At 42.8% G+C, this 11,463-nt stretch overlaps 1 protein-coding gene across 3 annotated transcripts in view; it reads left to right on the plus strand.

Annotated features, from left to right (window-relative positions):
* Positions 1-11,463, plus strand: part of ccdc102a (coiled-coil domain containing 102A) — a 336,579-nt gene that overhangs the window by 318,231 nt on the left and 6,885 nt on the right. The gene's annotated exons all lie outside the window — the stretch shown is intronic.

An 11,463-nucleotide genomic window follows, 5' to 3' on the forward strand; every position in this document is an offset into this window, starting at 1 on the left:
GATCAAAGGACTATCTGACATCAATTTCAGCTTGATCCAACAATGTTTTCATATAGATCCAGCTGATCAGCGTGTGTAGTGTTCAACACGAATGCCGTTACTGGCCATCAAAGCATAAAAAAACGACCCCCCCCCCCCCCCCTTTCATGCATTCATGATGAAACATAATACCTATTATATACATTTGATTTGGAAATAGTAGCGTGTCCAGGCAAGAAACGCCAATGCTTATAGTAGAATACACATAGCGCCCTATAACTCAGCTTTTCAGGAATTATCCCGGATCACTCCTAAACTATACTTATATTCACCATGGGATAACGCACAAACGTATGCATGAAAAAATTATCTCTTTTTTGCATGTTCGACGGAAGAAAGTCACTGTCAAATGACCATAGTATTGTCTCCATAGCTATAATATGGGGGGGGAGGAAATGTCTTTTGTGGTAACACAATAAAATGTGTATGTTCTGTTTTATTGTTTTGGTTATTTCCATTGTCGTTATTGTTGTCGTTACTATGTCCTGTGAAGTCCTGTTTATTGTTGTTAAAAAATAATAATAATTCCTAACTGCTGAGCAGGTTGGCACCTTGCATGGTTGCCTCTGCCATCTCTTACAGAATGACCTCCTAGACCCTAATCAGTCAGGCTTCCAGACTGGCCCTCCACATAAACGGCCCTCATTGCAGTCACAGAGGCACTTCACTTAGCAAAAGTGAAAGGCCTCTCCTCTGTCCTGATTCTCCTAGATCTATCTGCAGCCTTCGACACAGTCAACCATCAGATCCTCCTCACGTCCCTCGTAGGAATGGGAGTGGCTGGCTCTGCGCTGACATGGCTGACATAATACCTCAATGACCACTCCTACCAAGTGTCATAGAGAGGGACCCTGTCGGCCACCCGCCCCCTGCGGACGGGTGTCCCCCAGGGCTCGGTCCTAGGACCCCTTCTCTTCTCCCTCTACGCTAAATCTCTAGGTAACATTATCACGTCTCATGCCTTCTCGTATCATTGCTATGCCGATGATACTCAACTCTTCCTCTCCTTCACTCCCTCAGATATCCACGTCTCTGAGTGGATCTCGGCCTGTCTGTCCGACATCTCCGCCTGGATGACGACCAACCACCTCAAACTGAACCTAAGCTAAACTGAATTGCTACACCTGCCGGCCAAATCCTCCCTCCTGACCGACCTTTCCATCACAGTCGAGAATGCAGCTGTGACCGCGTCCCCGACCGCCAAGAACCTTGGTGTTGTCCTCGACGACCAGTTGAACTTCTCCGCTCAAATCGCAGCAACAACCAGAACCTGCAGATTCCTCCTGAGCAACGTCAGAAGGATCCGCCCCTTCCTGACAAAAGAAGCCACCCAACTCCTTGTCCAATCAACAGTCATCTCCCGCCTTGACTACTGCAACGCACTGCTTGCTGGCCTCCCGGCCACTGCCACCAAGCCTCTTCAACTCATTCAAAACGCAGCGGCTCGCCTGATCTCAAACCTGCCGAAGTCAGCCCATGTCACCCCACTTCTTAGGGACCTGCACTGGCTCCCCATTGCTGCACGAATCCGCTTCAAGGCCCTCGACCTGGCATACCGTGCAGCAAAGGGAACCGCTCCCGCCTACCTCCGGTCAATGGTCTCTAAATACACACCCTCAAGACCCCTACGCTCTGCATCTTCTGGTTGTCTCAGACCCACTCGTATCCGAGCTCCAAGGAGAACTGCCCACCCCAGTTAGGACAGCTGAAACCCGTCCAATCTTTTGCTGTCGACTAAAGACGCACTTCTTCAACCATTATCTGAAATAAAAAGAAAATAATAATACATTTTTTAAAAATCTATCCCTAAATAACCTTACTGCACTTGTCCTAATAAACTAACCTACACTGTAGCACTCGACACTTTGATGAACATTGTTACTCAGCTGATAGAGTTGTACCCTTCCTGATGATTTGTTGTACAGAACTTGTAAGTTGCTTTGGATAAAAGCGTCAGCTAAATTACTAAATGTAAATTTAAATGAATGTGTGAGTGAATGGGTAAAATGTGAGGAACAAATAGTAAAGCGCTTTGGATAAAAGCACTATATAAATGCAGCCATTTACCATTTACTGTAAGGATTGGGGGGGGGGGGGGTGTAGGACACACACGCAGACACACACAAAAAGGGGAATCTTAAAGTTACCCCAGAGGGGTGACCACTGGAATCGCTGAGCGATGAGAGAGGGTGGGGGAAAACACAAGAATAAAATAAATAAAAATAAAAACTGTATGAAACACAAAACACCAGTATAAAATAACTGTGTAAAAATCCCCAAATAACCACCACTGCCTAGCAGTTGAAAACAACAAGAAAAACAATAGCACTAGAGACAGAGAAAACACTGTTGAGGGAAAAACATGAAATGGACAAGCATCCGAACACAGTCAATCAAACCTACTTAAAGGCACTGCACACCTGACACCAATCAGGTGGCAATCAAGCCCACACACCTGCCATGCCGCATGGCAATTAACTGCAGAGGCCAGTGATTGACAGCTGTCCCTCACGAAAGACGAAATAGACGCCATCCCTCACAGAAAGACGAAATAAAGCCAAAGCACCTTAGAATAAACTAAAATAAAACCCACAAACCGTGATCCATCACAATTTACAATATCCGTTGTATTTTATGGTAATAACGTTCAGGTTTGTTCGACCTGTGAGATAAAATCACGAAAATAACGTCAATATATTTATTTCACATCAGCCAGCTGCATCTTTGACAGCAGCTGGTGTGAGCTGGGTAATGTAGTTTCATGAAATTTCTACGAAAGCCCTGGGTCTCCTCTTTCTTAGGACTACAACGATTTCATGACAGTGTCATTTCCTCGTTTCATCATCCGGTTTCCAATGCAATACGCAGAGATGTATATACGCTCAAATCATTGGTAAACAAAATGTAGTGCTGAAAATATACACGTTGACTGCTGTTTTGATCTGGTATTTATTCTTGGCTACATTTGAAAAAGATTAGAGATTAAAGATTAAAAATATTAATTCATACGGACTGTATTGATCTATTCATGGTGTGAAATTAATCTCAACCCAATACCGAGAAATCTTGTCGTTGGCACTGAAAGTGTTAAGCCTTGGGGAGTGACACCCTACTTGACGTGCTTCCAATCTCGGGTTATAAAACCAAACAGCCAACGAGCATCAGTTTCGGAAAAGTTACCACGTCCGGTTTCGCCTCCCAGTGAACAGACCAGTCACCTCTGACGGTGAAAGTTTTGGACCGTTTTTGTAGCCAATGAAATTCTGGAGCTGACGTTATCTTACATGAGGGATGTTTACTACGATAAAGGGAGAGTAGAACAAGAAGAAAGGAGAATTGCTCGCTCGAAACGCTTGTGTTTCTACAGTTGCAGCCACACACACACACACATACACCGTAAATCATCCTTAAAATGAAGATCAATTCAGGCAGAATTCCACTGATAAATCATTTAAGCTTTACTCTGAACCAACTGTTAATACCTAAAACATCTCTCCTCTCTTCTCTACTATTCTCTTATCATGTCTCCTTTCTGTCCTCTTTTCTTCTCTTCTCTCCTATTCTCTCCTCTTGTCTTTCCTTTTCCCTTCTCCTCTCCAGCTCTTTCCTCTCCTCTCCTGCTCTCTCATATCATGCTCTCTTCTCTCCAGCTCTTTCCTCTTTTCTCCTGCTCTTTCCTCTCCTGCTCTTTCCTCTCCTCTCCTCTCCTCTACTGCTCTCTCCTCTCCTGCTCTCTCCTCTCCTGCTCTTTCCTCTCCTCTCCTGCAGCTCTCTCCTGCTCTCTCCTCTCCTGCTCTTTCCTCTCTTATCCTGCTATTTCCTCCCCTGCTCTTCCCTCTCCTCTCCTGCTCTTTCCTCCCCTCTCCTGCTCTCTCCTCCTGCTCGTTCCTCTCCTCCTGCTCTCTCCTCTCCTGCTCTTTCCTCTCATCTCCTGCAGCTCTCTCCTGCCCTGCCCTGTGTACACTGTTTGCGCAGCAGACGTGTTCAGAAGAGTAGCAGTGTTGGTGTTTGTGTATGTGCTCTTGCATACACAGTGGCACTTATACCCAGCAGAGTAATACATCACTGATGTCGCACACAGCATTGGTGTTAATGTTGTACATGCAATGATTTAATGACAGGCTTTAAAGAGGAGCTGTTTGCGCATGCAGAAGGAATTGATTGAAACAGAATAAACATACTGTAAGCCACAAGACATCTGCTGTCCTGTTGACATGTCTCCACACAGTGCAGTAGAGATGTTTGGCAGAACCCACTATCTCTGTGTTGTAGAGCTGTACCAGTCTGGCAGAACCAACTATATCTGTGTTGTAGGGCTGTACCAGTCTGGCAGAACCCACTATCTCTGTGTTGTAGGGCTGTACCAGTCTGGCAGAACCCACTATCTCTGTGTTGTAGGGCTGCACCAGTCTGGCAGAACCCACTATCTCTGTGTTGTAGGGCTGCACCAGTCTGGCAGAACCCACTATCTCTGTGTTGTAGAGCTGTACCAGTTTGGCAGAACCAACTATCTGTGTTGTAGCACAAAACGCACCTTGCAAAATTGTGTCAAAGATTGTCAAAGATTTGCTTGCTTTAAGACTTGTTGTTGATCCTATAGAGATCCTATAGACTTGTTGTTGATCCTATAGAGATCCTATGGACTTGTTGATCCTATAGAGATCCTATAGACTTGTTGTTGATCCTATAGAGATCATATAGACTTGTTGATCCTATAGAGATCCTATAGACTTGTTGTTGATCCTATAGAGATCCTATAGCAGGGGTGTACAGTGCGACATATATCTCGCACGTGCTACAGCAACAGCTGTCTGTGCGATGGATGGATTTACTTCACTAGCACTGGTGCGATAGGGATTCGGTTCATATAGATACTCTTATTTTGAAAATCCTGTAGCGGGTCTCATTTCTGCCCACGCGCAGCTCCAGCTATAATAACTAGGATCGACAGCTAGCAACATTCAGGTGCATATGATACTCTTATTTTGAAAAAACTCCGTGACAACTCGACGAGTCATATCCGCCCTATCCGTGCTTGCAAGCAGAGCAGCGTGTTGGTGCGCACACAGCAGTGCGCCTACACGTCCCGAAATAAGTCCGGTGTGTTTTTTTTTTCTCGCAACGGGTCAAATGCATCTACATGCTTTGCACCGTCGCCATTCCTTTATGCGCACATCGCCCGAAATTAACGTTTATGTACCATTACAATCACTACAACGTTAGCAAGCTAACAAGCTAATCCTGATCAGGCAGAGCCAGCAGACACAGTGTGGAAAGGGAAATGGGGGGCACTCTCTCCCCTTCCCTGTGTGTGTGTGTGCGTGCGTGCGTTTGGAAAGACGATGAAGTCACTAGTCAGGACTCAGGACAGGAGTATATTATAGTAAACTGAGGATGGACAGATAATGTTGATATTCAAATATAAAAAATTTCGAGAGGAGTGGAAGTTTGAAGACTAGACTACAATATGATGCGGGGGTGGTGAGTTGAAACAGTGTGTGTGAATGAATGAATGTAAACTTTATTTAACAGATTGCAGAATGGGTACAGTACAGTACGGCTCAATACACACAATTGTTAAGGGGATGCAGACCAGAGAAAGACGTTTGTCTTGTTTACATCAGGGTCCCCCATTGTGTGTGTGTGTCCCAACCGACCCCACTTCTATGTTTCAATAAATTATTTGCATTTAAAACTATTAACGCTGACTCATTCCTTCAGTCCACTCAAAATTATGCTAATATTCCTTATGTTGTTTATGATATTAATTGAAAATAGCATATGAGAGTATTACTATTATAGTAATAATAACACATGGCGATATACTAAATGACAGCCAAACATGGCACTGCAACTAAATAACACAAATACAATAGGCACATTTGTGACTGTTACAAATATAACACGTTTTATACTTGTGCTACAAGATTTTGGCCTGTGCTACAAAACTATCAACCTCTGTAGCACCAGTGCTATGTGCAAAAAAAGTTAACGTACAGCCCTGCCTATAGACTTGTTGTTGATCCTATAGAGCTCCTATATACTTGGTGTTGATCGTATAGAGATCCTATAGACTTGTTGTTGATCCTATATAGATCCTATAGACTTGTTGTTGATCCTATATAGATCCTATAGACTTGTTGATCCTATAGAGATCCTATAGACTTGTTGTTGATCCTATAGAGATCCTATAGACTTGTTGATCCTCTCACGCCACTGTGCTGTAGTGCTCTCTTTTAGGGCTGTCGCTAACGACTATTTTGTTATCGATTAGTCGATTAATCATTAACCATTCATTTACAAGAAAAATCAGCATTTTAATTGAATATTTAAAAATGTTTAACCTGTTCCACCTGTGGTGAAAATCCGCCTAAAATATATACAAGTCAAGTCAAGTCAAGATATATATACCTAGGTAAATGGAATATTGCTCCACTTCTACAAGGTCCATTTGCATATTCTTGGTATCTAGGTACATCTATGGACCTCAGGGAATGTATTCACAGTGTCAGAAATATTGTGTCTATTACTAGGCTTGCTTAAATTGTGATGAAACAAAGGAGACTATGAATTATGATTTTTCTTTGCATCTTTGACAGTGAATCCATGCTAATAATGACCAAACATAAAAAAAATTCCACTGATCTCGTTCAGTACCTTCTAGAGACCATGTGTACAAAAAATCGAAGGAAATTAATAAAGGGAAGATGATTAAACAGAAGGTTCTGTAGATACACTACTGAATTATCCCATCCGGACCCATGCAATTTGAAATATTATTATAGAATATAGAATAGGAGGCGTATAAATTACCTTATTATAGCCAATTCGCACATATATATATATATATATATATATATATATATATATATATATATATATATATATATATATATATATATATATATATATACATATATTATCTTTCAAATGCCCAAGTTCAATTTGGATTTAGTATCACCAGGCGTACATAAGAACAGATAATGATATCTACTGTAATTTACTGTACCTTTTTATTTTCACCACAGTGCAACCATTTTGAAACTAATTTCAGATCTAATTGTTGCTACATGCTAACAATAGGGAGGAGAAACTAACTGTGTTTCAATATTTGTCAAAAACTTTACCTTTTGTGGCTTATTATCCCGAATAATAACAGTTATTGATATAATTCATTCAGAACGCTGAACTTTGAACCCCCACAGAATCTGCCAGGAAGTGTAGTTCGGAAAAATTCCAACGCTGATCGGCAGCTATAGATGCCCTCTACAAAATGGCCACAAAATGACTACAATTCCCATGGTTAAAAATTTCCAAAATGGTCGCCGTCTCGCAATAGACTTCAGTAAATCGAAAACTTAAAACTATCTAATGGCACTTTTAACCTATTGCTAAACTAACGTATTGATGATAATATACATTCTACATGCTTTTGTGACATGTTAGTGATGTTAATACTTGAATACGTTTGATTTTAAAATTGCAAATGTTTTGCATCACTCTGAAAAATATTGATTTATGACCAGATGCCATTTTGGGACCAGATCCGGTCCCGTCGGGTGGAACAGGTTAATGAGTATCCTCATCCTTTTTAGCTTTAGATTTAAAAACTACCAGCCAGAGAGATTATTACCGGCCATAATAAATAGCTTTTTAGTATATTTCCTGTTACGTTGGGTGGCAAGGGGAGGTGAGAGAACCCAAATGCTGGACAATGGTAATGAGAGAGAGGAGGCAGAGTCGACGGAGTAGGTACAATGAAAGGGCTTTACTGCGCAGTAGTCACAAAGGTACACGTTACAGGGGTACAAAACAAAGCGAACTATAAGCACGAAAGAAAACCTCAGCAGTGCTGGAAAACGTGGCAAGAATATACGAGAACAGACTTACGGGGAAATAAAGGGTTATTCCGCGGAGGGCAGGAATAACACGGAGCTTCACAAATTGGAGAACAGAGGTAGACAAAACAATGGCGCAACCAGGAAGACCGTAACGGGCAGGTATACGTACTGCCACTGATTGTAAGGAGCGCCAGCTGGTTAAGGCCAGGCATGAACACAGACTGGATGAATATCATAAACACACTGAGACAACACCAGACTAGACACAAGAGGCTTAAACCATAATACACAACCCGACAGGGGGAAGACATCATACCAGGGAGGGGAGTACCAGAGACAATATGAACAGAGGCAGAACATTAATCACAGCTAGCCATCCTAGGCTAGGCATATATGTATGAGGAAGTTCAGGATCTGAGGTTGCCCGCTGGGTGGCAGCAGAAGGCCACTGTTCACATTGTTCAGGAAGGGACTCCGGCTGGGATTGTGACATTTCCATGAATTATTATATATATTGTGTGTTATCTCTCCACTCCATGCTATGATAGTGCTTGTGCTAGCACAGGAGATACGATTCAAATGTATTTTTTATATATAGGCTATATACATATTTAAATCAATATCTTCCTTTTGAATAAAATAGGCTCAGGAATCAGGATTGTTAAAGCTAATTAGCCTAATCCATGTGAAAAAGAGTAGCATATAGTAAATGTATGCACACACACACACACACACGAGAGGGAGAATAGCTTATACAGTAGCAGACTTGATGTTGCAATATTTTTGCTAATGAACTATCAAGTTTGTTTTTATAGTGTACATTTTGGCTACTTCATTGATCATCATCATTGAACGTACAGAGAGAAAGAGAGGGAGAGAGAGACCCCCCCCCCCCCCCTTTCCTATTAGAACTATTAGGTTTTTAACCACGACGGGCATATAGTAATGGAGAGGATATAAAGCATGTTAAAGACGCATTTATTGGACCTGTTGCTCGCAGAGTTTACATAGAAACAGCGCGACTCCCAAGCAGTGTTGCATTCCTCATATCAACACTGGTTGCACGCACGCTAATGACGCCACGTGCACACGCGCTCCCGCGCATGCGCATAAATGTTCCCTCGCTTAAGCACAGACTAAAGACAGTGCCTAATTGCCTCTACGAATGGAATGTAACACATTTCATTCACAAGTTCTGTGTGAATGTATCTGAGAACGTATTTAACACACCTGACGACCGGCGTTATTGATATGCAAAGTAGGCCAGGTGGGGTACTTAGCGAGTTGGCGAGTGCAGCACATTCCTGTGTGCATGCGCGTGCCGTGCACATCCGTGCGTGTGCGTGCACGCACTTCTGCTCACAAAACTTTGGCTGCACTGCGTGCAACCCCGTCCCATGAGGAACGCATCACTGCTCCCAAGAGGAGTGATCACAGGCTGTAGAACGCAGGGCTCAAGAGCTGCCAAGCTGCTTCTAAACTGTAAAGTGTGGGTATGATGGCTCAGCCCCTCCCTTCCAGCTGGAGTGAAACACGGACGTTATGTGACTGTTGAGTCCTGGCTCTAGGCAGAATCACGAATAGTGGTCTAAGAGAAGTTAATTCTATTTTGAACGTGATTCACTGCGCATTAGTTAGATTACACGTTGCGCATGTTATGACTTTGAACGTCTGCCATTTCCACCGCAAAAGGCACATAAAATTAACAATACGACGCGTCGATCATGAATATGCAAATCGACGAAATGTACTCGCCGACTGGGTCGACGAATCGTGATAGCCCTACTCTATTTTGAATGTTAGTTATCAGTGGGTCTGTCTAATCTGTCTAATGCTCTACTATTTGTTCTACATACTTGGAAAATGTATCTATCTGCAAAATTCTTGCATGTAAAGATTCTGTTGGATGTTTATACTTCACTACATACTTCGTACATGTTGACTGCAAGCAAGTCATTGATAAGCGACAGGTGTATTAGACCCATAGCCATAATTTAAGATATAGTTTAAGAGTTCGCAAATTTCCCCATCCTCCCATTGACTAAAGTGCTGGCACGGAACGGCCTATTTGGGCATAGGGGCGTGGCTCTGAATGTGTTAAAGGAAAACTCAGACATTTTGGGAAATTCGCTTATTTGCCATCTATCCTGGAGTTAGACAAGAAGATACATACCTTTTTCTTCTCTGTGCATGCAGTAGGAGTAGGAAGACGCGCACCGTTAGCCTAGCTTAGCGTCAGTCACTGGAAGTAGGTTCCTCCATTAGCCTAGGTCTTGTTTGCCGTTCTCTCCTACTCTCCTCTCTGCCCCATACGGGGCTGCGTGTTGTTTACACACACACTCACCACTCGAGCCGCTCATGCACACACGCACGCTCTCTGCTCGCGACGAGTACCTGCCCGCGCATGCTCAGTGTTGGGAACTAGGCTAATGGAGGAACCTACTTCCAGTGACTGACGCTAAGCTAGGCTAACGGTGCGCGTCTTCCTACTCCTACTGCATGCACAGCGAAGAAAAAGGTATGTATCTTCTTGTCTAACTCCAGAGTAGATGGCAAATAAGCTAATTTCCCAAAATGTCTGAGTTTTCCTTTAACACATTCAGAGCCACGCCCCTATGCCCAAATAGGCCGTTCCGTGCCAGCACTTTAGTCAATGGGAGGATGGGGAAATTTGCGAACTCTTAAACTATATCTTAAATTATGGCTATGGGTCTAATACACCTGTCGCTTATCAATGACTTGCTTGCAGTCAACATGTACGAAACGGATTGTTTTTTCATCAGTACATTTCCGTTTTATACCGTTTTGAATACGAGTATAGTTTTGGAGAGTTCTAGTAATTCCAGAGAAATCCGCGATAATAGCTCTTTAGTGGAATACACAAAACACGTTGTAATTTTTCGGCTGCTTTATGAATCGTTTTCAACTAAACGCTAGATTATCGATAGTATTTGTGTCCTTATGCACGCTAGAGAAGCGGGCTGAAAAATCGATTATCCATGACCTGGTCAGCGCTAACGTCACACACACACGCTGCGATGGCGGTGATAGGAACATCTGATTACCCCAAGCCTCGTAACATAAATTCCTTACCTCACATCAGATGTTCTGCAAAAAGATGAATCCAATTCCTGATCGCCATTCCAAATATCGATCGCCTTTATTGATCCAACGTTTTAGTCCGAAACACATAATTGATGCTGCTCTGAGGGTCCTCAGTCAATCTGGTAACACGATACTGCATGCCTGAGAAGCAAGACCCGGACCAGAGTTATTTTTTCGATGCACATTCCCAGTCAATCCAATCCAATGATGTGCAATACCATCCGGGAGACGATAGGCGGCGGTATTTGCCCTTTTGCAAGCTCACACTCATTCCCAATGATAACATCAGGTTGGATGGATGAAAATGAATGGATATCGCTAATAAAAGAAATAATGATTAAAACCCTAGTTTTCTCGGGTCTTGGCACGCAACGCATGGCGAGTTAACCCGACTCATCTCGTGGTTGGCACTGAATGAGTTAAGCCAGATTCTTAATAAAATAATAATAAAATAAAATATATTTGTATCTTTTTATAG

Source organism: Notolepis coatsorum (assembly GCF_963971535.1).
Source record: "Notolepis coatsorum genome assembly, chromosome: 2".
Taxonomy (NCBI): domain Eukaryota; kingdom Metazoa; phylum Chordata; class Actinopteri; order Aulopiformes; family Paralepididae; genus Notolepis; species Notolepis coatsorum.